This window comes from Solanum pennellii, chromosome 12 (genome assembly GCF_001406875.1).
Source record: "Solanum pennellii chromosome 12, SPENNV200".
Lineage (NCBI taxonomy): Eukaryota > Viridiplantae > Streptophyta > Magnoliopsida > Solanales > Solanaceae > Solanum > Solanum pennellii.
Window position 1 is genome coordinate 21,554,630 of NC_028648.1, and position 8,325 is coordinate 21,562,954.

Below are 8,325 nucleotides of genomic sequence, written 5' to 3' on the forward strand. Positions count from 1 at the left end.
GTGAGATGCTTATTCATGTTCGATAGTTTGGTGATGGAAATTTGTGTACGACTTACGATAAGGTGTTATAAGGAGAAGTCAAGGAAGAAATTCTTGGTGGTGAATGAGTTTTAAGTATTATAGACTTAATTATGTTCTTCCAATATGTGAGCTGACTAGATTAATCATGAAAGAGTTCGATAGTTCAATTTTTTTATTTTATCTAGAGGCAATTGGAGTATATTTTATTTTGAAGCAATATTATCGATAGTATCGTATGAAGGGATTGAATTTGTATCTCGTGTTTGAATTGTTATCAAGAAAATTATGAGCACCAAAAGCATGAAAGTAGGAATTAAATGATGCTTTTATACTAGAGTTGGAGTGGAAATATATTGTTATGAAATTTTTGGCAGGGTTGCCACGTATCTTGTGCAAGTTTGACGTTATATGGGTTATAATGGACCGATTTACCAAGTGTATATATTTTATATTAGTTCAGATTACTTGTAGTTTGAATAAGTTAGTCTAGATTTACATTCAGGAGATAGTTACCTGTATGAGATGCCCATTTTAAATTTATTTGAGATACATAATTGATATCTCATGTCTGGATGTCTATGCATATGGAGTTGGTACTAGGTTGGATTTTATTACAAGCTTTCACCTTCAATGGTCTGTTGATAAACTATTTAGGTCTTAGAGGACATGTTTCAGGCGTGTGTGAGCAACTTTAGTGGTGATTGGGTCAAGTTCTTATTTTTAGTAGAGTATACATAGAACAACAATTATCATTTGAATAGTGAGATAGCGTCATTCGAGATATTGCATGGTAGGACATATTGATATCCAAAAGATAAATATGATGTATTGAGCTGATTGGGTTGTGGGACACTGATCGATTGAGAAAATTCTTATATAAGGTCAAGTTCTTCAAGATAGGTTTCTCATCGCTTAAAAACAGGTGAGAGTTATACAAATTAAAAAGGTTCGTGATTTATAGTTCATGATTGGAGAACATGTTTTGTTAAAGGTTTCACTCATAAAAGGTGTGATGAGATTCAAAAAGAAAGGAAAGTTGAACTTGAGTTATATTGTTTTTTTTTTATTGTTGAGTGTAATAGTAATGTTTTTGATATTGAAGAAGTATCATCTGGATGATCAGGCTACTAAGGAGTACAATTCAAACATATAGACCAGATATCTCTAACTTTTTGAGCGTCTATTGATATCCTATTATTTTACCGTTCGAGGACGAACGTTTGTTTTAGTGGTAGATGATGTAACGACCCGCTAGGTCGTTTTGAAAACTAGGACTAGTTTGACTCCATTTAAAAATTTAAAGGGGTATTTTTAAACTATTAGATAACTATGAGTACCCAATTGATGAAACTTTTATTAAATAAGTAATATAGATAATAGGTTAGTGGGGTTTCACGGTTAATAAACTCTTGTTTAGAAAAAAAAAATGGATGCGAAACCTTACCACAGGCGACCAGCGAGAGGGAGAAAAATCATAGCCATTGTTCAGGTAAAGATATGAGATATTCGTTCTTTTCAATTCTATATATAGTAATATATTGTCGGAGTGCTTGGGATTATGTTATTATTTTATGCTATATTGATAATGGGTGATAAGAAATAATGGGTAAGTTGGTGATGATTACTAAATTATATTACATTGTTAGCAATTGGGTTAGTATTCAAAAATATATATATATATATAAAAATCGATCGAAGTCGAATAGTTGAATGGCTGCAGGTTAATGTTTTCTGTGATTTTGTCAAAAGAATTTATTATATATATTGTTAGTTTCAGAATGGTAGGAATAAGATTGAGCCAATCATTGTCAATGATTGCCAATGATTGGAATTTGATAAATATTCTAGAAAATTGGCACTTGTTTACAAATGGGTTTCTGAAAAAAAAAATAATAATAATAATGTATACAATGATAATAGATTTTTTAATTGGTAATTAATTATTAGGTGTTATTTTATATGATCTAACATTGAATTTTAGTCCATTTGAAGAGGTTAGAGTTAAGTTCTTGGCTTGAAATTTAGCAAGTATGAAAAATTTGGCATACCAATATATATCAAGATTTGGAGTTTGGTTGAAAATATGAGTGAGTTTTAGCGTCTATGATAGACATATAATAATTTGAATGTCTACAAAAATTGCTTACTTACGAATATTGCAAAATTGGTAGATTGGGAACGTTCCGAAACCTTGCGAAAAGGAAAGGAAAAATCTTAAAAGATTCGTGGCACAAGCTCGGCATCTAAGGTATGTTAAGACTTTTTAGACTTGTTGAAGGACGTTTTCCTAATTAAAGATTAAAAAAAATGAAAATAGACAAGGGGTAAGGGGGAAAAATGGTGGTCTCGTATCAATGGTGTGACGGGCATTGGTACGAGTACCGGTGTTATAAAAAGGAAAATTTCTATTATAGAATGTGGATTGAAATTTGAGAATGCCAAAGCATATGGGCATTAGCTGATATATTATTGACTTGAATTCCTTGTGTGATTGTGTTTTATTTATTTCACCCGTATAGTTGTGATAATTGAGGTGGTTATGTATTATGTTCATATTGATTGATTGAGATGCATCATCATCCCCTCTATTGAAATAATATTGTGCACATGCATAGACATGAGACTGAGTATAAGTTGGGCACGTGGAGATCGTCCGTGCTGGGGATGGTGAGATGTTAAGATTGTAATTTGGGCACGTGGAGACCGTCCGTGCGAAAATTGTTTGATATTATGATAGTGCGTTGAGATCGTCCGCACAGACACGTGGAGATCGTCCGTGTCGGTATATGGACCTCGCGAGTCCCCCATGGGTCATGAACTCTCGATGTATTTCCGAGGAGTATCATGTATATACGGTTGAGTGAGTACTGGGTATTCTGAGACATATCATTACATGGTATCATATTGCATTGCATTTCATCCCATCATTCATTCTTGATGATTTTATGTTTCGTTTGGTGTTTGGAAAATACTTAATGTTGATTTCCTTTATTGATGAAACTTAAATAGTAAGTGTAATATATATATATATATATATATATATACTTGTATAATCTAAGAATTTATTTTCTTATATAACTCCCGTCACTACTTCTTCGTTGTCGGTCAATGAGACATACTGGGTACACGTGGTTTCGTACTCATACTACACTTGCTGCACTTTTGTGGTGCAGATTGAGTGATTGACTTTCAATTTGGGAACGTTCTTCGAGATTGGATATGAGTTTGAATTATCTTGGAGTTGTGGTGTGCTGTTTGGGATATTCTGCGGCCCACACCTTCAGTCTACCTCTATTTATTAGGTTATTTTGTTATGCTGATAGGATAATTCTTATGTTTAGATTTTTATATTAGTTTGGAATTGTATCATATTGTAGAAGCTCTTGTACTTATGACACTAAATCTTGGGGTAGTTTTATTTATATTCCGCATTTATTTGAATACTTAGTATGTTAGATATTAGTTTGATATTTATCTTTCTCACGTTTAAGTTGAATTGGTGATACTTGTTGGGTTGGCTTACCTATCGGTTGGGAACATAGGTGCCATCACGACTCGTGATTTTTGGGTCGTGACAGTATCTCCCGATTCCAATTGGTATTTCCCGATTCCAATTGTTATCTTAACAAAGTTATATGGACGTCAAACTCCTGATTGAAAAGACATAAGCAAGGTGAAGGGATAATGCACAAGTACCCCCTCAACGTATGCCCGAAATCCCAGAGACACACTTATACTATACTAAGGTCCTATTACCCCCCTGAACTTATTTTATAAGTAATTTTCTACCCCTTTTAGCCTACGTGGCACTAGTTTGAAAAAAAAAGTCAACCATCGTTGGGCCCACAAGATAGTGCCACGTAGGTCGAAAAGGGGTAATAAATTATTAATAAAATAAGTTCAGGGGGGTAATAGGACCTTAGTATAGTATAAGTGTGTCTCTGAGATTTCGGGCATAGGTTGAGGGGGTACTTGGGCATTATCTCCAAGGTGAATAGTAACTGTGAAGGTTCTAATTGGTTACTTGCATAGAGGTCGTACAAATGCATGGATGATAAGAAGTGGTCATCTATGGTGAGAACTATTCAATTATTTGGACTTATCTTTAAGTTGTATCTTGAAACTTCAAATGTATGCATATTTTTATATGAAATGACTGTTGGAGTGTAAGGTACATTTGCTTGGATACTCTGATGTGATTTTGTGCACAGTATTGTATGTCTAGATTTTGGTGTATGTAGTATACTTGCCTAGATGTTAAAATTATGTGAGAAATGGTGCACTTGTGTGAAGGAGTGCAACGTTTAGTTGCGTATGGACTTACCAGATATAAAGAGGGTAAGGGAAAAGAAAACTTGTGAGGGTAAGGAAACTCCGGTTTCAGGATAGTGGGATTAGTCCGGAATCGTGTAAGAAAAAATGGTTCGGATGTGTCTATCGCTGAGTTGACTCGGGGTGAGAAATGACTATCTTATCTAGGAGACCATATCTTAAATACTTGTTATAACCCTCTGAGTCAATGAAAAACTTTAGAAATGGGGAAGAACCCCAGAATTTGTTTTTTGTCCTCGGACTGGTCCTGTAGGAACCTCTTAGAAAGGATTATTCCCATCAAAGTGAGATGGTTAGAGTGGAAATTCCCCCGCCAGAACAGTGCAGGGCGGGATAGAATCTCAGCCCTATCTTCCCTATTTTCGCCTAGTTCGCCTATAGACCCCGCATCGTGCATGGATGAAAATTCGCAATCTAATCAGTGCTCAGCAATAAGAAAAGTAAGTTATACCACCTAGCATTACAATATTAGGTGCGAAGGGGGACACTTTCTCAACTAGGCCTAGTTGGTGGAAACCTCTCTCACAACAGAACTTGGTGTTTTGGTGATCGTGATTTCTCTTATGACTTGTAGCATTGGGAAACCGAATGAAATAAAAGTTTTCCTTGTTGTTCCCAACCATAATAAACAAGCATGCAAAATTCATGAAACATACACGTTAGGAATCCATGGACTTAGTGAATATCTGACTAAGGAAAAAGAAAAAAAATTATTTGAAGTGGCAAGAGGCCACTGCGCCATCGAATAACGCTACACCGACCAGGATCCTGCCACAATGAGATGAAGGTAGCCGCCACAGCAGGATGGAAGGACACTAGAGCGGCCTTATTTGGGATGAGCTATAGGGCGCGATCATGGCACCCTTCGCCTTGAAACCTCATTTTTAACAAATTTTTCAGTAGATTAGTGTATTTAAAGTACCCTAGAACCCAAATATGCAAGAATTTTAGCAATAAACCCCCAAATGATGCTCAAATCCGAGTTTTACACCAAGAAACTATTCAACTTCCCTCATTCATTTTGGAGCCGTTTTGGTCTTTTTACTGAGAGTCCTAACGCTCAAAACATTGTAGAGACGTTGAGAACGTAAGGAAAGTGCCTATGATACATTTTCTCTAGAAAATAAAGCAACCTATTTTAACATTTTTAAAACTAACCCAAGTCCTTTATAACCCATCATTTAGTGTCATCCAATCGTTGTTATGTAAGTATTTAAGTAAATAGAGTAAGGAGCCAGAACATTACCTTAAGATTGACGTTCAAAGTGAAACTTTTGAGATTTTTGAGAAAGTGAAAAGGAGGAAATGGGGAAACCATCCATTTCCCTCTACTTACTGATTTTTGATCCCCCGTTACAATGGGAGTTTCCCTGCCACAGTGGCCCCGCCTCAGCGAGAACCTTGTCGCTCTCTGGGACATGCTATACAATTGGAGGTGTCTCTATCTCCATGTGTTGCTTTATTTTCTTACGCAATCTCTTGAGTAAAGAACCCTTATGTACCTAAAATTGGGAAAACTACTATCATTTGTGGTTTCGTAGCAGGCCAACTCATTCGCTTAGAAGTACTCCAAAAAGGGCTCGTACTTGTCCATTCGCTAGTTGTTTGGGGACAAACAAGGAGTAAATTGGTATCTATTATAACGACTCTTACCGTCGTTATTTAGGAAAGAAAAAATGTCAGAATATTGAGCCCATCATCCCGCCAAAGCGGGACATGTGCTGCTATGGCGGCGACACTCTAGTGGGACAAGAAGCGCTAGAGAGGGATGGTCGGGGCAGAACTTAAATGGCGCGAAATATTATTTTCTTTATTTTTCCAAAACACCAAAAAGAGGTGAGTATCACCCAAAAACCCTTAAAATGATCCTCTAGGCTAAGAAAGAAGGATAAAGTGATTTCTAGCGCAAGTATGACGATAGCTTTTGGATTCGCGGCCAAATCCACCGTCTCAAGGTTTAGAATCAGGATTGGATCCATAATCCCGTACAACTACTTGGTGTCCAAGTAGGCTAGGTTTATTTACTTGAGTAGTAGTAAATTTGTGCTCACTACGTAATATATTGCTAATTGACGATATAATTCATGTTTGGGCCTTCGGGAATGGATAACGAGACAATTGTAAATGATCCCTAGTTGTTAGACATGATGTGAATCGTGGTATAAACCTTGTCCTGTGAACTAAGATTAGATGAGGGTTTGATTTCTAGTTTTGTCTTTTATTTGCTTGTTAATGGCCCTAAGGTGTGTGCATGAACATGAATGTAAAAGCATGCATCGAACCTAATGGGATAACTGATGTTGTATAAATTACATACCATGAACCTGCTAATTGATTGTGTGACTGTATGAGAATTGTTTATTATGGGTGTGATTATATTTGTGTTTGTGCTGACAAGATGAGGTGTCACTTTTGAAACATCTATTAGATCGGGTGGCACGTTGTGACACATCTATTGGATAGAGTGTCACATTTCGACACATATATTGGATCGGGTGTCACGTTTCGACACATACATATTGGATCGAATTTCATGTTCCGACATACTAACAGTTTGAGTGCGTGTTCCATGAGAGGACCAATTCTTCTAATTACATTCATGCTCTCCTAAACTGATACTTGAATTATGCATCTTGTATGTGTGTGTGTACTGTGTTGTCAATAAACGAATTATCTCTAATTTATTGGAATTGATCGCGAATGAGCGGGCTCCCGGTATGTTTTCCGTTAAGTAGAGAACCAGGGTCCAAGTGCTATTACGGAATATGGTTAGAAGGTTTGTATGTGTTCTTGAATACTGAGAAGTAGGGTAGTGTTCATGATCTAAATATTGGTTAGATCCTACCTTGGAAAGGGGATTTGTATTTGAAACTGATGGCGAGTCTGGATATGATATATTATGTAGTCAAAGATTAAATTGCAGGTAGAAGAAGCGAGGGCATGTCGTGAGTGGTTGGTTGGATTTGTGATAGTTGCAATTAGGGGTCTCCTCTAGGAGATAGAATGGTGAAGTGATAATAAATAACGAAGTGAGTAAAGGGGTTAGAGTCAAGTGTACTAGTATGTTTTAAGGTATTCAGGGATGGTAAAGGCAAAAGGATAAGGGTTGAGGAGTGTAATGTCTTATGTATGTTTCATCCTAGTTGATTTCTTTATATTATGCGGTGGACATCGTGTTGACTGATGATGCCTACTAGTACGTGTGTTTGTACTGATACTACTCTTGCTATGCGTTTTGACATAGTATGGGTGTAGGATCGATGAGGTTTCATAGGTGAAGACAAAGATAAATCTCCAACAACTTCTACTCTTCCTTTTTCTGTGGTGGGACATGTGTTGTTAGCTACCGCATTTTATGTATTGTAATCTTAGAAACTCTTGAATCTGGTTTTTATGTGTTGTTAGACTAGATCCTTGTGTCTGATTTTTATTTTGTAAACTTTTAACCTTGGTCGGTTTAAAAGTCTTAGGGGTCGTTTGGTATAAAGATTAATAATGGAGAGATTAGTAATAAGAGATAAATAGTGCATGAATTTGTAGTGCAGAGATTAGTAATGCAAGATTTATTTTTATCAAGTGTTTGGTTCATTATTTTCCACCTCATCTTGTGTTAGGATTAAAACTCTACAAAAAGCTTTTTTTTTTCCAATTATATCCTTGAATGATTATGTAATTGGGCCAAAGTAGTTAATTACCGGACAATGAGAAGAACAATTTTGTTCTCATGTTTGCAATTTTTTCACTTGAATTTTTTCAGGATAAATAAATGTACACATACAATTAAGCTCACTAACATCATATACAAATAAACAACTCATATTTCAGATTTGTATTAGATTGATTTAGTAACAAACAACCCTCTTTAAATAATTTGTAAGTTAATTTATTTTAATAAATTTACTAGTACAAATTTAAATCATAAAATCAAAAAAATAAACAAATAATTAAAATAATTTAAGGGATATTATTGTC